Here is a 21470-nt window from a genome sequence, read left to right on the forward strand (position 1 = left end):
TCTCACTGCACCACACTGTGTGGAAAAGCCTAGGTGGTGTCTTTTCTAAATGAATGACTCTTGAAAGCAAGTGCCAGGGTATTCGTCAGCTTCCTGACACTCAGACAGTGATAGATATATGCAACCTTTCTTGCCTCAGCAAGAGGAAGAGAAAAAGAGGTAGGCACTTTTCTCTATTACCAAAAAAGAAGAGGAGGGAATGAGATTGCGGATAAACAGTGAGAGAGAGAGAGAGAGAGAGAGAGAGAGGGGCAGGCAACTTTACTTTGATATGGAAACTATTTGTCTAGCCCTTCCTTCCTCCCATGCTTTCATTTGCCTTGATCTGTCCTATTCTCACTTCATCATCCTCTTATTTTCTTTTCTGCTTTGTTTTTTTTTTTTTTCTATTACAGGGCATTCAAATACCAGCCTTGAAGTTTCATGGGAAAGAAAAGTTCTCTTTAAACTGCCTACGATGCTGCTTTTTCACCTGTCCAATGGCTCACAGTAGGTCAGCCTACAGAAAGTGCGCACACACACACACACACACACACACACACACACACACAGTCAGACACACAGTCAGACACATACACAAATAAACAACATTTACACTGCCAGTCAAAAGTTTGGAATATTTAAGATCTTTTAAAAGTTTTTGACAGAAGTCTCTCTTTCTCACTAAGACTACATTTGTTTAATCAAGAATACAGTAAATGCAGTAATATTGTGAAATATTATTACAATTTAACAGAACTGTTTTCTATGTTCACATATTTTAAAATTTAATTTATTCCTGTAATCAAAGCTGAATTTTCAGCATCATTATTCCAGTCTTCAGTGTCACATGATCCTTCAGAAATCATTCTAATATGATGATTTGCTGCGAAAACCGTGATAGACTACCATTCAAAAGTTTGGGGTAAGTAAGATTTTAAAAAAAGAAAAAGAAAAGAAATTAATACTTTTATTCAGCAAGGACACATTAAATTGATCAAAAGTGACAGTAAATAAATGTATAATGTTACAAAATCTTAAATAAATAATGTTCTTTTGACCTTTCTACTAAGCAAAGAATCTTAAATAAAAATTTATCATGATTTCCAAAAAGAGTTAAGCAGCTGTTATCAACATTGATAATAATACCGACCATATGCTGATTTGATGCTCAATTATTATCGGTGCTCAATTATTAGTTAATAATTGAGCACCGATAATAATTGAGCATCAAATCATCAAATTAGAATGATTTCTGAAGGATCATGTGACAATGAAGACTGGCATAATGATGCTAAAAATTCAGCTTTGACATCACTGGAATAAATTACATTTTAAAACATTATTTTAACTTTTTTGGTCAATTAAATGGAGCCTTAGTGAGCATAAGAGACTTCTTTCAAAAACTTTTGACTGGTAGTATACATTACGATTTTTGCCACTATCATGAATGATACCTGAAGTGGTGCAGTTTTTTGAGGAGAGATGTGCTATCACTTTTCTAAGCAATCACAGACACCAGAATATCATTAATGGCCATTTAGGCCAGTAAGTAATCACCTAGCAACAACTGAACACCTTAGCAACCACATTTCAACAGCCTGTCAACCCGCTCAGAAGCCCCAAACATCATGTAGGCTAGTTTTGCAGGGGCAAGCACTACTTACATTTCTTCAGTAAATGTAAAAATCAAGTTTCTCTCTCCCGTTTCCCTTGATAAATGAAATCCTTGAATACTATTCCGGTCTTAGTTAAATCTGTTACATGAGGCCTTGGAGGCGGTGGATAACCTTACGGGTTCACCATGTACCATTTATATCATTCTCATAGAACATTTTCTCTCGCCTCGCCGTTCTCAGGAATAGAAGGCGGAGGAATGGAAAAATCGACACAGGCATAAAACATAAAACATCATTGCACTAGCTCAGAGATGTTTTCTTACTCAAGAGTGTCATGTACCTTTTTTTTTTTTTTTTGGAGGGGGCACAATCTACAATCACGATCTACTCATTTTTAATTGATTAAAAGTGACAGTAAAGACATTTATAATGTTAGAAGTAGTGCTGTCAAATGATTAATCGCGATTAATCACATCCAAAATAAAAGTTTGCTTACATAATGTACTGTGTATTTTTATTATGTATATATACAGTCAAACAAAAAATTATTCAGACACTAGATATAATTTTTTTTTGTATTGTTTTACTAGTGGGTGCAGGACACTATATTTCATTTATGTAAGTGAGGATAGCAAAACTGTAGTGAATAAACTGTATTAATGAATGAAATGTTCAAGGTGTCTGAATACGTTTTGTTTTGACTGTAAATACACAGACATGCATGTATATATTTAACAAAAATATTATATTTATATATAATATAAATTGTGTATATATATTTAAATACATACATGTAAATATTTCTTAAATATATACATGTATGTGTGTATATATACATAATAATTATACACAGTACACACACATATATTATGTAAACACAAACTTTTATTTTGGATGCGATTAATTGTTGACAGCACTAATTAAAAGATATTTCTTTTTCAAATAAATGCTGTTCTTTTGAACTTTAGATTCAATCCTAAAAAAAAAATGTTTCCACAAAAATATGAAGCAGCACAACCATTTTCAACATTGACAATAATCAGAAATGTTTCTTGAGCAGCAAATCAGCATATTAGAATAATTTCTGAAGGATCATGTGACACTGAAGACTGGAGTAGATGCTGAAAATTCAGCTTTGACATCACAGGAATAAATTACATTTTAAAATATATTAAAACAGAAAATGGTTATTTAAAATTTGAGTAATATTTCAAAAATTTTAAAGTTTTTGATTTACGTTTTTGATCAAATAAATGCAGCCTTGGTAAACATAAGAGACTTCTTTCAAAAACAATAAAATAACCTTACCCACCTAAAACCTTTCAAACTGATCAACTTAAGACATGACAAAAGAATTTTTTAAAAACATCAGTTTGTTACTTAAGTGTAAGAGGTGTTAGTTGTACAATTTTTATGTAGTGTGTAAGGGGACCCAGGTTTAAAATTTTCAAAGTAAAAAAAATGCATTCAAAATTGGAAGTTGCTTAAAATATCCACCTGGCTTAAAAAACTGAAAGGACACATTGGATGTGCGAGACACTTCTGTCTGTACTGATAGCTGTAGGACTCATAAGCATGTGCGTTTGAAGCTGCCTGTGAAGCGCTGCTCCTCTGGCTAACTCGCACTATTAAGCCCAGAAGGTAGAAGCCACATGAATAACCATGAGTACTGCACACTGAAGCCAAGCTTTCCCCTTTCACTCACTCTGTCCGCAAGCTCCGCCTGTGCTGCCCTTTGTGAGTGTCTGTGTGTTCAGATTGGGTACCAGCAGGCAGTACAACCTCTCTTTTTCGGTATCTCTCTTTCTTTGACTCCCCCTCCTCTTCCTCCTCTTCCCTCGGTCGCTCAGGGATTGAGGGAGAATGTGAGTAAAGCAAAAGAGGCAGGCGTGTTTTAACAGATGGCTCTTGCCGTCCCGATTCAGCCAGCTCACTGCCTCTGGTACAGCTCGAACAGAGAGAGAGAGAGAGAGAGAGAGAGAGCGCGCAAGGTAGTTCAGGAAATTGAAACCGCTTCAGTTCGAACTTTTCTTTTTTTCACTAGTCTCATTTAAAACTTTCAGTCCAGCCTCTCTCGCTCTCACTTCTGTGTTGACAGACACTTGAAAACTTGACAAACTTTGCAGCAATGCAGTGACCAGAGTGCAACAGGCTGCAGGAAGACAGATTTCAGGACAGAAGAGGAAAAGTGCCCCCCTCCCCTTCCAAATCCCTCCCAAGCCAGACCGGCTCACTGGTTTGGGGTCTCCGCCGCAGGACAGAAGGGGACAAACTGCCACCTGCCTCCCCTGCAGCTGTGTGTGAGGTAGGCTTCTCTGACATGCCCTATTTTCCCCTCTCTCTCTTTGCTCAACTGATGTAACCGCACACTGGGAGTTCTAGCGCGGCTATTTGACGTTCCTACTTGCGATTACAGGTTTCCCTCCTTCTTTCCCTCTCTGTTCGCCCTTCACTTTTGCACTCTTAAAGGAGCAGTTTGCGTGTTGCCTTGGCTTGTGTTACTGAGCATACAGTGCATGTGTCATTTTTCTATGTGGGTGCATGGGTGTTGTTGTTATTATTAGTTCACTGACAGACTGATTGACTGACTCGAGTGTTACTGAAAGAAAGGGAGGGTCACAGTTACACCCTGTTCCCCAGACAGACATGCTCATTTGTCAAACAGAGGAAACCTGCTGATGATAGGGTTGAGACATCCTGAGATCTATAAAAGCTTATCTACTCTTTTATGTTTTACATGTCATCTTAGATATGGAAAACACTCTTAACTATATACTACACAAAATAACACATTTAAGTGAAAGGTTTGGACACAGATACTCATTCTTTATTTTAGAATAATAGTAAAGTCATCAAAAACTGTGATATATATATATATATATATATATATTCAACTTTTTTTTCCATAATTCCACAATTGTTTGATTATCATTAATGAAACAGACAGATATTAGACAGGCTTTTGACCGATTCATTGAGCAAGTCATTAGACACTGTCTTGTCAGCCGAACCCTTTTGACCTAAAATATTTGCTTGAAGTACCCTGAGATTTTAAGTAAGCAAAGAGGCTGTGCTGTATCGTGAATAAGTCATGGCTGAAGGGCATTGTTAGGCATGACGCGAAGCGGAGTAACCCCTTCAGCCGTGAATTATTCACGATACAGCACCAGCCTTGAGTACCTTATTGCTTTTATAAAACGGTTACCACACAATACAAATATTAAAGCCAAAAAATATATGTATCAATGCAACTTTCATGGAGTAAAATCACTAAAAGTCTTCTTTCCCGGAAAAAAATAGTCCCTGACTGTAAGCAGCAACAGAAGTCACATTATTATGCCATTAGATGGCGACAAAGACTGTCTTTATGAGTGAGTCACTCAGTAGCAAAGAGTTTTATATTGAAAAGACTGAATTGTTGTGAACACAGTACAAGACGTAACTGACAAATGCTGTGACTAGCGCTGTCAGTCACGGGAAAACCCCTTAACTGTTAAAAGGACAAGATATTGCAGCGGACATTTAAACAGATTTTTTATTGTGAACATAGGACTGACCTGAAGGAAAATGCTACATCTGAATGCAGGTAATAAACTCGTTCAATCGATCTCTTTCTCACAATACTCTTCTACATAATACAGTAAGCTTCAATGAACAATATGACAGAATTAAAGCAATAATTTGTGAGTTTGAGACTGATATGCTAGACTTTCTGACACATTCTAACTCTTGGATTCTTTGAAAAGCACTTTTTTCAAATAAGTGTCATTCATTCAACACTGTAAACCTGAATAAGTTGGGCTAACTCAAAAAATTTGAGGTAAACATCTAATTTTTTGAGTTATGATGTTCCCAATTTTAAGTAAGCAGAACTATCAAGTTTTGAGTTTGTTGTACTCATGCAGTTGTTATCTCAGAATAAACCTCTCCAGGCTGATACAAGACCCCTCCGCTTTGTGTTGGGGTCCTGATCACCCTGTCGGGGTTTATTCTGAGATAACAACCGGCTGGATGTACATTATCCCTTACTTAACAGTTAATTTAACTGAACTAATTTGTTCAATTTAAGTTTGTCCTACTCAAACCAATTAAGTATTTTGAGCATTAGGGTTTACAGTGAAGAATTGGACTATACTTGTAGGACAGATTTCACAGACAGGGCTTAGACTAAGCTATGATTAGGCCTTAGTTCATTTAGGGCATTTAAAGGAATAGATCACCCAAAAATGAAAATTTACTCACCGTCAAGTTGTTCCAAACCTGTATGAGTTTCTTTCTTCTGTTGAACACAAAAGAAGATATTTTGAAGAATGTTGGTAACCAGACAGTTGATGTACCCCATTGACTTCCATAGTACTTTTTTACCTACTGGAAGTCAGTGAGGTCCGTCAACTGTTTGATCACCAACATTCTTTAAAATATCTTCTTTTGTGTTCAACAGAAGAATGAAACAGGTTTGGTTGAACTATCCCTTTAAGTAGTTTTATACGTTCACTAGAAAAAAACATTACAGGTGTACATCTTGAGACAAAACAATGGCACTGACATATTTTAAGATATGGGGGGGGGGTTAGTGTTTTACATTTGTCAACCAATGAGGAAGTCGCAATAGAAAAATGTGTTGTGTATTTATTGTCTTTGCATTATTTCATGACACCTAGTCTTTTTCATGAAATTCAATTCTGATGGCAAACTCGCAACTCAGCTAAATATAATTTCTTTTTCTGTGGTGCTGCAGACTTAAATAGCTGTGCAGGATAAGCTGCATATCTTATTTTATGCTATGATAAGGACTACTTTAGATGATATCTTGCTAACAAGACTTGCTGAGCCAACAAAACCCCCTACTCACTTCTCTCTTTTTTTCAAAGGAAAAGGAAGTAACTAAGGAAGCAGCACCAGCGCTAAACTAAACCATCATCTAATCTAGCTGTCGACTGATGATTTCAGTTTCTAATTAATGTACAAGCATGGTCGTTGAAGATTAGCGTCCGCTTACAAGCGGTCTTTGATGAGTGTGTGTGTGTAGCAGCAGCAGTCTGAGAGGTGGTGTCTGTGTCTTTACTTTGGCTCTGTGTTTTTGAGTGCCGTGTTGATTTTGGGACTCTGACCGTAGTTATAGCCTTCCATGGCCTAGCCAATGTTTACACTGATTGCTTACATTTGGTTAGTAAATTCCCACGATTTTGACAGGTGGCGAAGCGGGACCAGCAGATTGGGCACTCTTTGTTGAGTTCTCTCTTTCTTTGTCTCTCCTGTGTTATCTCTCCTTTTCTGCTCTATTTCTCCTCTCCTCCTACTGTTAACCTCTACGTTCTAGGACTGAAAGGAAATTTCTGCACTCAGTCAAGGCTGATGTTGAGGCCAGTGTCTGAGGAAAAGAACTGTTTCATAGGTGATTGGCTCTGATGCCCAACGACCTTTCTGCCTTTCTCTTCATAGCAGCAGATTTTAAAGGCAGATGTTTGGCTTCCGTTGAGTGTGTTTGGGCCAAGAGCGGAAGGTTTTGTTTTATGAACTTGAGCTAATTACTCGTACTTATAACAAGAGACTAAGGTAAGATAATTAAAAGTGTGGGAGTGTGTGTGTGTTTATGTGCGTGAAGGTGAATGTGTTTTTCTACTTCAGTTCTTGGTGTAAAGAGTTTGAATGAAAGGGCTAAAGTGGAATACGATTGGACAACTGGGTCTATAAACGTTGGTATTCATTTTTATATGAAGAAAATGAACTTAACAGGATTTTTAGCATTATAATTTGGCTGTTTTAGAAGTCAGATAGTGTGAGTCAAATGCGTTGTTCAGATTTTTCTGGTGTATCTTTATAGAAAAAAAAAAAACCCTTATAAAATCTAATTGTCACAACCCTCTTTCAAACCTCATTCATAAGTAGTGTGAAATCTGATTTTTTTTATATGTTTATTCTCTATAAATGTTCAGATCAAATTCTAGATATTTGTTTGTCATTTGGATGCAAAAGTTTGGGGTCAGTAAGATTTTTTTTTTTAAAGAAATTAATACTTTTATTCAGCAATAATGTAGAGCTGCACAATTGTTGATAAATTGAGAATCACAATTTTTATTTATTTATTTTTTTTAAATAGACCACGATTCTCACATGATTCTAGAGCTGCACGGTTTATCGAGATTAAACCCCACGCGATCTGACAAAGGATGCGAATGCGATTATTTTTATGAGCAGCTTGTCAGAGCTGTATGGCTCTGTGATCAGTAGTAAATGCTTCTTCATCTGAAAGCCAGAGGGCGCTCTAGCGCAGAAACTCCAAATATGCCCCGCAGAAGAAGATAACACACGTCACATCGCTGTAGCTCAATAAACAAGATTGAAACGCTTTGATTAAACATGACTAATAAATACACGACTACCTTATACTGTGTAAGAATCCACATCATCTCACAGAAGGATGCTCATCTGTCGTTATGAAGTGAGTTTGGAGTAAAAACATGTTATCAAATGTTGTCTTTTGTTAAACAAGATGTTAATAAATGCTTTTCATGTCTGGAAAGGGTTTGATGCGTGTTGCTTTTTCAAATGCACATTATAAGCGACTCAAACTTGCAGTGCTTTCAGATGGATTAGCATTTGGAGCCATACTTCATTAACCAGCTGCGCATAAAAAAAAAAAAATCACACTAAGAATCGCGTTTAAGCGATAATCATATATAATAAGTTCAATGTTATTTTTTGTATCGTGCGATAAATCGCGCAGCCCTACACGATTCTGAACCGACAACTAAAAAAAACATGTCATTTACTAGAGGTTCTGAGAAAACATTAGTTGCTGAAGTCTATTTAAAATGTTTAATAAATTTAAATGAATTATTTAAAAAAAAAAACAGTTTGAATGAATGATTCAATGACTCACTCATAAATAATTTACTTGTTTCATTACTGGATGAATGAGCGTTTATGAACAAATCTCTTGAATAAGTGATTCAGTGACATTTTTTTTTTAAAGTCATTTGTTGCCACCTACTGGTGTAATGATGTAATTGATACAATCGTTATTTGAAGCGGCAAGTTACTTTCTAAAGGTGATTTGCTCTATATATTTTTATATCTCGACTATATCCTTGCATCCCAGTTCTTCTGTGATAATTTGAATATTTGTATCACGGAAATAACAATAGGCCTACTGTGTGGTTGAAAAGACTCATTGTGAAGCTGTTTCATACATAGCCTAACTGCTTTCTCTGGCTCAGCGACAGTGCAAACACAGATTTGAATGCTCCGGTGTGGATTTGTCAAAGGTTTAATATACATAGCCGAATAATTTAGGAATGAGATTGTGTGGGTGTTTGAATTGAGATTGTGATCTTTTAACGATTAATTGTGCAACTCTACAGGGATGCATTAAATTGATCAAAAGTGACAGAAAATTTTTATTTTAAATAAATGCTTTACATTTGAACATTCTATTCATTAAAGAATCTTGAAAAAAAAAATCACGGTTTCCACAAAAATATGAAGCAAAACGATCGTTTTCAACATTGATAATAATAAGAAATATTACTTGAGTATCAAATTAACATATCAGAATGATTTCTGAAGGATCATGTGACACTGAAGACTGGAGTAATGATGCTGAAAATTTAGCTTTGACGTCACAGGAATAAATTACATTTAAAAAAAAAAAGTCAAATAGAAAACTGTCATTTTAAATTGTAATAATGCTTCACAATTTTACTGCTTTTTCTGTATTTTTGAGCAAATAAATGCGGCCTTGGTGAGCAGAAGAGACTTCTTATAAAAACATTAAATCTTTCTGACCTCAAACTTTAGAATAGTAGAGTATATAGTGTCACAAAGTGCAGTAATGTCTGAATTCACTCATTTTAGGTCACATGCATTCACTATATAGTTAATATTGTATGAGTGACTGTCTGATGCGCCTTGTGTGTTCAGCACTGTATTGAGATGTCATGATGAATATGATAAACAGAGACATAATTTCCAGTTTTCTGTCCTTTATTCCCACACTCTCAGGTGTTGTAGAAAAATATCTCTTGGCTTCAGGCTTGCATTTAAATCAATACTATAGGGGCCAATGTAGATACATCAGATGTAGACTACTCTGTGAACAAACAAATCATATTTCTTCACTCACAAAACAGTCCAAAAGATAGATTTGAAAAACAAAGAGGGTTTATGTGCACTGTGAACAAAGCCAAAGAGACTTTGTTGTCATATTAAGGTCATTCACATAACTGACCTCTGACCTTTCCAGTGTCGTGAGACACCATGTGACATAGTGACAGCCTCTTTTTTACCCATAAAGGAGGAATTTGTGAATCCACACAGAATCTTGTGTGGGCTGTTTATTGAATGTTTATTCCTTTATAATAGTTTCTTTTCCTCATTATGGTTTGGTGTTTTCATTATCACTTTGTCTTTTCTTTCCTCTGATTTGGCTCATGATCTTACCTGTCTGACTGTTTTCTGTTTTTGACCACACACTTAGTCATGTGCTGTTGAGAGTCCTGTTCAGCCAGCGTTTGCTCTGCCTGCATGGGCTGAATTCCTCTGCTGCTGTAAATGGGGCAGTGTCTAATTGCTCACACAAACACACTTACTGTAAAAAGGCCACAGACACCATCACACACACATTTTTGAACAACTGCATGTGTGTAATGTTTTTTTGCCCTTGACACATTCACCTTTGGCTCTTCTGTAAAGTTGCTTTGAAATGATACGTATTTTGAAAAGTGTTATACAAATAAACATAAAAATGTATGAAGAGTTCAGATGCAAAAGCCGCTAAACACCACCTCCGTCAAAAATGAGATTATGATATTGAGCGAATGGTCTCAGCAGTATATACAGTACGTTCATCAAATACTTTTGCTTAAAATCTGCTAAATCCCAGTGTCAGCCCATTCAGAAATACCGGTTCATTGGCAGAAACTGCTAAACGCCACTTTCCTTTGTCAGCAAAAGCATCTAAGTCCACAGAAGAACCATTCGGAAGACGCTAATCGAATCATGATTTCAAGATGAATGACGGTGTGTGTATGAGCCGGCTTTCAACTGCCGAGTTTTTATCATGTTTTGTCCATCGTTACAGTGGCAATACCAGGATTTCACGAGTAGCGTGTAAACACCACAGTGTTCCTTTTGCTGCTGTAAAACAGACAGAAACTGATGTTTTACTGTCTTCTTGTCCAAATAAGTGGCAAAAAAAAAAGTTAAATACCAATAAATTGACTAAAGTGACATTTTTGAAAATAAAACTGACTAATAACCTTTTCATTGCCATTAAAGTGAAATTACTGAACCTAAACATAGGAGCCTGGTAAAAAAAAATGCTCATTTAAAAGAAATTGTGTCAGACGGACTTACGCCCGTTTCACACTGCAAGCTTAAGCGGCGCGTGAGCGTAACTAAATCTTCACTGCAGCTGCAGAGACGTGCGAATATTCACACTGGAAGCATTTGTACAGCATCACAGCAGCGGCTCGTAGCTACATATAAAGTGAGCATTTCTTTACAAAGACAACTATAAATTTGTTTTTATAAGTTGGTCATTTATAAACTTGATAGTCTTGCAAGTTTGTTAACATGGGGAGGTGTATAACATTCGCATATAAACGTAAATAAATAAAAATAAATAAATAAAAGCCTCGTGTCATCCATTGCTGCACATGAATGAGGTAAGCTTTGTGCTTTACATCATCTGCCGCGTGCACATGTTTTTACAAGACAGCAAACTCGGCGAAAAAAGCCAGCAAACTCGGGTTTGATTTGGGTATGCTGCAGCCTATATATCTCTCTGTGTAATAACTAAAAGAATGTTTATATATCATATTTTCTGGCTAGTTTACTTTAGTTTTTTATAATACACCATACTTTAACCCAAACTGAATAATTAAAAACAAGTTTAAATGGGTAAACCTTCTATAAATATTTTTAATATTAATTTTCTTTTCTGTCATACTCAAATTCTTGTTAAAACACATTAGACATGCTTATTCTGTGCATTTTGAACACTTTTTGTGTGAAATTATATTTATTTTGTCCATCAAAAGTGCTTTAAAAATAGACTCGGCGCCGAAACCCGCTTCACTGCTGCTCAACGCGACGCTCCTGCTTGACGCTTACGCGCTGCTCGTGCTGCCGGTGTGAATGCATCCGTTGGTTAACATGCACGCCGAAAAAAATACGCGCTGCTTATGGTTGCAGTGTGAAACTGACGTTAGAGGTTTTTGCAATGGAACTCTTCAAATGTTGCTTAAATGCAAAAACAACATTGGCTTTTGGGTCAATGCACAAGATGACACGAAAAGTCTTTAAAAAATTGTTTAAAACGTGCCACGTTCTTACAAATATATTTTTTGTATTCATGTTATTTTCAGACGGATGTGAAAAGATTTTTGTACCATTTTTAACAAATTTTTTTCTTTATTTCGGCATTAAAAAAAAAATACTGTCAGGATTTACTAAAGGCACGCAGTGAGAAATTAGCACTGAAAAGGCGTGGACACAGTTATTTTTGCAGCTGACCTTATTGCATATGCATTTGTAGGAGTTTCCCTTTCAGACCAAAAAATTTACGGCCGGAGACTATTTAAATGAATCATGCAGCATGATTTACTAAGTTTGCAGTAGTCATTTTAATGGTATTTGCTCCTTTTATTTACTGCCCATAAAAGCATGTCTTAACTGATTTTGTGCCTGACATAATATTGTATTTGCGCATTGTCAGTAGATCACCTGCACAACTTTCCACTCCCATTGGTACTTTTATTAGATTGCGGCCACATGCTAATTTTCTCTGTTTAGTAAATCTGGCCCTGGATAGTTAAAAATGTCAGGTGGTGTAACCATGAAGTAAATAGTAGTCATATTTTCATTGTATGCACACAAACCATCATTATTTTCAAAAAAGTGTTCAAATATTTTTTTCAAAAGAACATTTCATCCTCTCTGTGATGTGTTTGTTTTTTTATATTAAAAATAAAATGGTGTTCTCCATGTTGGATACACACCACACTGACTATGATTTTTCAATTCTAATGAATTATTTTAAAACAAAACTTATTCATTACATCTTCCTCCTTTTTTCCCCTCAAGAATTCCAAAGACACTTTTTCTTCTTTATGATCTCATGATGGTTTCACCACTTTGACATTTTGACATTATGCCTCAGAGAAAATATAATTTGTAGTGTTTGCATAAATATGTGACACGCCAATGTCAGCGGTTAAACTTCTACAACAGGAAGCCATTAACAACATGTTTATGCAGTGTAGGTTTACAGTGTACATGTGCAGACCTGCATATGTGAAAGATTTCAGAAGGGTTCTACAAAGATTCATGTATAATGCAACATATAATGTCTCCAAAGTGTTTCATAGCTAAAAGTAAGCAAAGCATAGCTCTGTACTGCAACATGCTCATGTACTCAGAGCACACCTCAGCAGTGAACACTAACAGCAAAAACATCTTAAATATTTTAAGAGGGAAGACACATAATCACACTGACGCAAATGGACTTCAATAGGGCTTGGAGGTCATCTGAGGAGAAGAATGAGGGTGTGAGTCATAGAAAACATGAAGAGCTCCACCAAAAAAAACAAGAAAACACTACAGATAGAAGGATAGAGAGAACAGTGTTTGCGTGTTTTATTAAGGAAGGCTGTAATATCTGGATAAAGCTATCTGTTAACATTCTCATTCATCTCAAGTGCAGAGTTTGAAATCTGTCATCTTTGCTCATGGGCGATCAGTTCCAGTAGCATTTTTTGAGCCAGATACTTGAGCAGTCATTGTTCAATCAAGTGCCTTTACCTAAGCCTTATAGAATGTTTAGCAAAGGTTGAATTATTGAATTATTGAATTATTATACAGCAGTTTGTCAAATAAGACCGCAGTAGTTGAGAAGACAAATGTGTAATTTCTGGTATCACATAATATAATAATCAGTGTTGGTGAGTTACTTTTAAAAGTAATGTGTTACAATATTGCGCTACTTTCTAAAAAAAGTAACTAACTACGTTACTTTTAACGGAAAGTAATGCGTTACTTGACGCATTTGTTTTACTCACCTGTAGGCACGTTCTCTTCCAGGACTTATATGTGTTTTTTAGTTTTTTTTTACTGAGAGGCTTTTTTTTGCAAATGTTTAACGCAGTAATGCATTCAACAACATCACATAAATAACATACACCTTTATTTTCTTTTTAAAAACTTTTAGAATATTGTTATATTCTGACCACTTATATTTTCTGACCCCTAGAGCATTGTATACAAACGATTTCTTCACATTACATGTTATATTACCTACTGTACAACTCTTTTTATTGAAAGTTGAAAGTAGCGATGCACCGATCGTGATTTTTCATGGCCGATTCAGATTTTTTTTTTTTTTTTTACAAGCAAATTGGTCAATTCGATATCGGTTGCTGATTTTTCTTTTCTTTAAGCAAATTTATTTGTTGTTTATTTGCTCTATAAAAGGCCAAATTGGCCTTAAAATATCTGTAGGCAACCACTGCATTTTAATCACGATCCAAACAAAGATGCTACACACATGTAACATTGAGCAGTTGTTTTTTATTTAAAGCTGCAGTCCGTAACATTTTTTTGGTTAAAAATTATCCAAAATCAATTTTTGAGCACGTACATAACCAGCCAGTGTTCAAAACTGTCTCCTTACCTTAGCTCGATTCACAACGGTAAGCTTGTAATAATGTTTTATAATTTGGGTGGTACTGGTGGGTTTCCACGGGAAATTCAAGCATGCCGCCATTCATCTTTGCGTCATTGCGTCACGTCTGATTACATGAAGAGTTCCAGCTAACTAGGCTATATGGGATGACATGGCATGGCATGTTTTCTAATCATTTTGATTATATGTTATGACAAATTAATGTTAGAGATTAGACTGTACAGAAATTGAAATACGGGTAACTCTAATACACACTAAATACACATAGTCACGCAATGCTGATGTTGTTAACATTAACAATTTGAGAACAAAGTATAACAATAATAATAATTTGCATAGTTTGACGTGATCAGAGCTAAGAGATCGTTAGATTTAATCACCATTGGCAGCACAATTTATTGTAATGCTTTTTTTCCTCAGTCAGAACTAAAGTGGCAGACATGTTACTTACTTGTTCAGATTACATTTTCTGGTGAAAATTGTTAGTTTGGTCATACTTCCAAGATGTATAATCTGTGTTTCCAAAGTACAGTATCCACACCGGTGTGGTGACTGACAGCAAACATTAGATTCATCTGCTCTGAGGAGCCGTGCCGATGCACAACCCACGTAAAGATGATAATTCCGCAAACAACTGCAATTGCAGGTTTCAAACAGAGATGGCAACAAAGAGGCAAAACTTACGGACTGCAGCTTTAAATTTGATTGTATAATTTCAAGAGTTAAAGCAAAAACAGAATGGTCTGACTTGTGATTTGTGAAATTATGCTACATAAGACACGCCTGCACAAAACAAAAACAGGAGATGGACTGAATGAAAATGCAGATTCACTCTCTGACAGTAGGTGGCGCTTATGGAACAGCAGCGGTTTCTTTTTGGGTATCACTGTACACAAAGCAGCGCTGTGCTTATAAACACTACTTTATATGGAGGTAGAGGAAAACAAAATACCGTCGAACTTTTCTGAAGACAGTCCATTCCCTTTAGAGATATATTTATATAAACCCCCAATTCAGTATTTATATTTTCTTCATATTTTTCGACCATCGTGAACAGTGAGCTTGCTGTGCCTGGTATAGTATTTTCTCTGTTGGCATGTCTCTGTTCTCTTCTTTGTGTCCCTTCTCTGGTCTGTGTTGACATCCTGCTTACAGACTTCATAATATTTCCACACACATGACATTTTGGGAAATTATTGCAATGCAGTTTGTGTGCAAGTCCAGAATAGAGATCAGCCAAAATAAAGCTAAAAACCATCCGGTTCCAATTTATGACCAGTCGACCAGTGCATCTCTATTTGAAAGTAATGTGTTTTGTAACTTTTGTACTCTTTGTCTGTTCCCGCACGTGTGTGCATGTCTAAGAGACTTCGTTATGAAGGAGAAAATTTTAATTCAGTAGTTTAAAAAATGTTTAAGCAAATTAATTAAAATGAAAAGTAATGTGTATTACATTTTTAAAAAGTAACTCAAATTTATAAAGTAATGTTACTTTACTAAAAGTAATCTGATTACCTAATGCATGTTGCTTGTAATGCGTTACCCCCAACACTGAAAATAATGAGACCTTACAAGACATTGCAGGAATATGTAGCTTAATCATACAAGACACAATGGACTTCCATTAAAAACAAACATGCCAGCATAACATATCTTATAGTAGACCAACAACGATCAAATCATCTCAACCTCTGCAGGCGAGCGACATTCCAAATCAGTAAATACTCGAGATTACCCTATTTAATACATGGGGCAATACAGCTTACTGCCAGCTCTTGGGGTCGTCCAGGCAGAACAGATCTGGCATGATCCAGGATTTTAACTTCCGAGACTTCTGAGGGTTTAGGAAATAGGGGTTTTATTAGTCTTTGTTAGGGATATACAAAGTGCAGAGGTGAGGGAAGATGCCCTCTTTTCTCTTTCCTCCTCGAGTCTTGTTCTGGAATTGAAGTGCACAGCAGGTAGCGGGAACTCTGTATTCAAGAGCTCTTCACCCCTGTTACACTCTGTTTGCTCAACAGCGTGAGTGTGTGGGGGGTGTGTGTGTCTGTACTAGGATGTGTGCGTGTGTGTACAGACCATATTTCCTGGAAACTTGTGTGTTTGTTTCAATACATTGCGGGCTGTTTGATCACCATACCTTCAATCTGCTCTCTAGTCATATCGTGATGATGGTGCTGTCCCCAGCTTGTTAAGAGGAAATTGCTGATTTTTTGACTGTACTCTCAGGTACAGTTTTGACTCTCCAATAAGTATGAAGTGAGCAGGTTTAATAATTTCTGTATCACACAAGAAAACACTTTTGTTGAGGTTTGAAATAATTGCAAATTATTGAAAGTATCTTAACAAATGGACACTGCAAAAACAATTAAAGTTAAGTATTTAAAAAAAAAGTATAAATAATTTTAAATAGATTTATTTTTTCTACCACATTAAAATTGTATGTAAAAAAAAATATTGTTTTAAGAAATAATAATAATAAATGTTTCTTTCATTTTTTTCACCGTGAGTATAACTCATTTTTGTCACTCATTTTTACCTTGATGATATATCTAAAAAGATAGCTGATGTATACTATATGTCAGAAGAGCTTTTTTTTAGCAAATATTTTTTCTCCTCCACTGACCTGTTCATACGACGTAAATAAACATACAAACATTCGTAAGATGTAAAACACATAAACATACGCATCATGGCACTGCACATGTGCACAAGTTCCGACTGAAAGTTAGATTCAAGCGTTTATCTTTCAAGCAGATTCAAGCAGTTAATCTTGGCAGCAGTAAACGTTTTCAGCAGTTAATTATTTTATACGCAAAGATGTTAAAAAATCATTGTGTGTGTTTATGAAGTCTTGAAAGAGACCCACCCATTTAAAGGTGCAGTAAGCGATTTCTGAGAAACACTGTTGATATTTGAAACCAACTCAAAAAACACATCCCTCCCTTCATTGCTCCGCCCCCAAAATGCAAGAAATTGCAATGCAAGAGTGGATGTGTCTTTATCATAGCTGAAGTGAAGCAAAATAATGCTTCGTGAAAAATAAAGTGAAGATGACAAATGAACGACAAGGAAGAAAAAATGTACAGAGGATATACAAGCAAGAGGTCATATGAAGGTCATATGAAGTTCTCCAGTGCTTCGCTCACTTTCAGCTTTGTATAGACACACACACATACACTCTGGCTATGTGGAAAGCTCAGGGTTACTGGGTGCTTCCACTTCATTTGCGTCTCACATGTTTCCTTTGCAGAGTCAGCAGCTGTATCAATATGCATGCATACTTGCATATAGCAAGTTCTTGTTTTTGCACGTGTATTTTGGTACTTAGCTTAGTCTGGAATTGAGAGAGATTCATATCCATATTCATAGATTCTTGTTTTTTGAGTTGGTTTCAAATATCAACAGTGTTTCTCAGAAATCGCTTACTGCACCTTTAAATGGGTGGGTCTCTTTCAAGACTTCATAAACACACACTATGATTTTTTAACATCTTTGTGTATAAAATAATTAACTGCTGAAAACATTTACTGCTGCCAAGGTTAAATAATCAAACGCTTGAATCTGACTTTCGGTCGGAACTTGTGCACATGTGCAAAAAATTAAATGCGCATGTGCGACGTGTGCGTACAAGTACACGTGTTTACAAAAATCCGGTGGTGCGCGTACAGTACGCTCATACTCTTATGATGATGAAATTCGTGTCATGCGCACTGTACGCTGACCCTCGTGCAACAGAATATCTTGGTCCACCAATGTTACTCGCTTATGGAGCAGAAACAACACAACTTCAGTGTCTGTTTTCAGGCCTTCCCGCCTCAATCTCTCCAGTGCTGGAAAGCTTTTCTTTCTTGGGTCCTAAAGCTCTTGCCTGATAATAACCCTTCTTTTTTCAGTGATATTCCTCTGACCTTTTCTCTTTTGTAATGTCTCTCAGCCATCTCCTTTTCTACAGTCTTTCTTCAAATCTCTCTCTTGCTCAATGTCTTTCCTCCCCCATCATGAGTGAACACGCCCTCTACTGCTGATTGGCTACAAGTGTGTTGTGCTGCTTGGTCCGATCCACTTTTAACAGCATTTTTCAGAAATCGCTTATCGCACCTTTAAACAGAATGTTCAAATCAGAGGGCTAAAATCAGGGTAGAAAATGGCTTTTTATTTCCAAATTATGATCGTTTTTAATGTAAAAACAAAACAAAGTCATTATTAGTGCAGCATAGGCAATGTTGTAAAATAAAAAATGCAGTTCATGACCCCTTTAATTGGTTCTTATTAATCTGATTATTTCAGGTCTACACTACCCCTTCCAACACAATTAAAAATTAATTTGAATAAAGCACAATTAAATCTGTTGAGGCTTCTCAGTCTGATTGAGCCATCAATTCGATTACTAATGAATTATTTGGTTGCATGTAAACATAGCTACAGTTTTAAACATGGTAAATTCTTGCTAACAACCAATTGCATTGCATTTTGGGTTGTTTGAAGATCCCTGATGTTACATTTTAGATTAACGTATTCACTTCTTTACCATATTTGAGTTCTTTAAAACACCACATAGATGGTTTTCTAAAGAACTGGAGAATAACAAGTTCTTTGTTGAAACTAAAAAGTTCTCCAATGACATCAGACTGGTAAAGCCCTTTTGGTCCTAATTGGAACCTTTATTTGTAAGAGTGTGTTTGAATTCTGTGTCCTTCTCTCTTTCTTTAGCGCTCTCTTTGAAAGGCAGCATGGTTGCCATTAGCAGGTCAACATAAATGTTTTCAGAATGGAACATCAGACAGGGCTTGGCTCTATGCCATCACTTACACACACACAGGAGCTCATACAGAAGGTCTGTTCCTTGTTTGTTGAAATATTCCATGCTTACCACAGGTACGCAGGCATATGAAGTTCTCCAGTGCTTCGCTCACTTTCAGCTTCGTATAAACACACACACACACACACACACATACACTCTGGCCATGTGGAAAGCTGAGAGTTAGGCTCAGGGTTATTGGGTGCTTCCACTTCATTTGCGTCTCACATGTTTCCTTTGCTGAGTCAGCAGCTGTATCGATATGCATGCATACTTGCATATAGCAAGTTCTTGTTTTTGCATGTGTATTTTGGTACTTAGCTTAGTCTGGAATTGAGAGAACAAGATAGATATGACTGCAAGGTATAAAATGTTTTGGCTTAAGAAAAGAGCAGACACACATGTTTTGTCCCAAGTTTTTGCACAAATATGTCATTTGTAGTACGCTTAGAGTAAAATAAACCCAGAGAGACCAGATCAATCTTCTGCCATAATGAATGAGTTTAAGTAATACAATTTTATTTCATAAAAAATGATTATTATTATTTTTACATATACAGTGTACTTGTACTGCTCTTATCATGACGCACTGCGTAAAAGTGCGGTCACATTTACTGTTTTGCGAATTATTGCGCACAAAATTCTGTCATTTCAATAGAAATCCATGTGGAATTTCATGTGAGGATGAATGATTTCCCCACTCTGATTCTGCAACGGGTTCAAGTTGGTCATGCAGATTCGCTGTGACGACCAACAGAAACCTGCTTAGTTTGAAAGTGATATCTGTGTGAACAGTGCTTCATACATTGCTACACTACTGACAGTAGACACTGGACCTTTTTGCGAGCGCAGTTTTGCTGAAATGTGACTGTACTGACAATATAAAGTATAATATAGTGTATAACATGCAATATATTAGAAGTTTATTGCAAAATATTCAAATATATGCAAATATATAAGTAGTTTCAACATGTATGGAGCCTCAATTCCATTATCTGCAATGCATCATGGGAGTTTGCTGCCGAACTCTTTTACTGCAGTTTTCATTTCCATTGAAAAAGCGACGGCTGATCTCTTTTCAATGTTATAGGTTCTGAAAAAATAAACTTGAAATTGCTACACTGTTTTTATCAGTTATACAGTGTCATTAGACAGAAATATTTGCATAATTCCGCAGTTGTCCAATCACTATCAAATATTCTGGAAAGCAAAAAATAGTGATTTAACACAGTCAAATGCTTTGACAAAAGCCCTTCTTTATCATGTCAAAACATCTTTGAATATTTAATCTTGAGAGATTCAAGCTTTCTCTCTCTTTCTCTTTTGCTTTTTCTTTTTCCATCCCGTCATGGCTTTAAGCCACCTTGTCAAGTCAGTCTGCGCTCTCTCTCATTTCACACATCACTGCGTTCACTCGTCTCCCTGCTTATCTACCCACCTCTTTATTGGCCCTCTATCCTGGCCTTTTCTCTTAACATGCCTACAATTTAGTTCCACCAATAAAACTATCTCACAAGTAGATAAGCCTGACCTAATGCAGCTTTCTAAAGAGCTGAGGTAATTTAAGTCATTTTGTTTAACTCTGTTTGATCACTCAGGGCTCCACTTCATTTGCTTTCTCCAATTTTCTTCAAATTTGTGTGAAAGGCTAATTGTGTTGGTCATGAGGTCTCCATGTGAATGACGGAGAGAAAGTTAATTTAACAATGGTAGAGCTCTACAAAATTGGGCCAGAAAAGAAGCCTTTGAGCAGACATTTAAAGCTCATATTCGTGTGTGGGGGTTTACTTAATTCATTTAAAAATTTCCACTGATTAAACTGCCAAAAAGAAAAGTGGTTCACAAGTGGCTAGTTATGCAATCACTTTCTCTATTTTTTTCTCAATGCTTTCTGTCACCTAAATCTAACTGTCACTTAAACTTTTCCATATTTTTAGAATTTAGACTTATTCAGTATGTTTATTAAGCTGATATCTGTCAGTTAATCACACATAGATCATGGCTTCCATGTTAAATGTTATTTAGGAGAAGGTTTTATGTTTCGCAATAGGGGTGTCGTGATATACCAGTATTTTTGCTTTCCAGAATATCGCAATATACTGGTGATAACCGTAATGAATAACCGCAAATGAATTCTAGTACATGTATGATAATATGGCAAGTAAATTATCCAGCGCTAGTGCTGTTTGTCAGCGCGTTTGAGCTTCAGCAAGAACCAGTGAGGTTCATTCTCGTGTGTTACGTAACACATTTGAGCTTCCACAAGAACCAATAAGGTTCATTCTTGTGTTACGCAGCACATTTAATCTTCTGCAAGAACCAATGAGGTTCATTCTCATGTTACGCAGCATGTTTGAACTTCCACAAATACCAATGAGGTTCATTG

General features: G+C 36.2%; 1 protein-coding gene across 1 annotated transcript in view; it reads left to right on the forward strand.

The window, feature by feature from the left end:
• Positions 1-3378: 3378 nt before the first annotated feature.
• LOC127504698 (extracellular sulfatase Sulf-2-like) overlaps positions 3379-21470 on the forward strand; it is a 164027-nt gene continuing 145935 nt past the window's right edge. Inside the window, exon 1 of the mRNA XM_051879614.1 lies at positions 3379-3903. The gene's annotated coding sequence lies outside the window, so the exon portion shown is untranslated. The remainder of the gene's footprint in view (positions 3904-21470) is intronic.

Source organism: Ctenopharyngodon idella, chromosome 22 (assembly GCF_019924925.1).
Source record: "Ctenopharyngodon idella isolate HZGC_01 chromosome 22, HZGC01, whole genome shotgun sequence".
Classification (NCBI taxonomy): domain Eukaryota; kingdom Metazoa; phylum Chordata; class Actinopteri; order Cypriniformes; family Xenocyprididae; genus Ctenopharyngodon; species Ctenopharyngodon idella.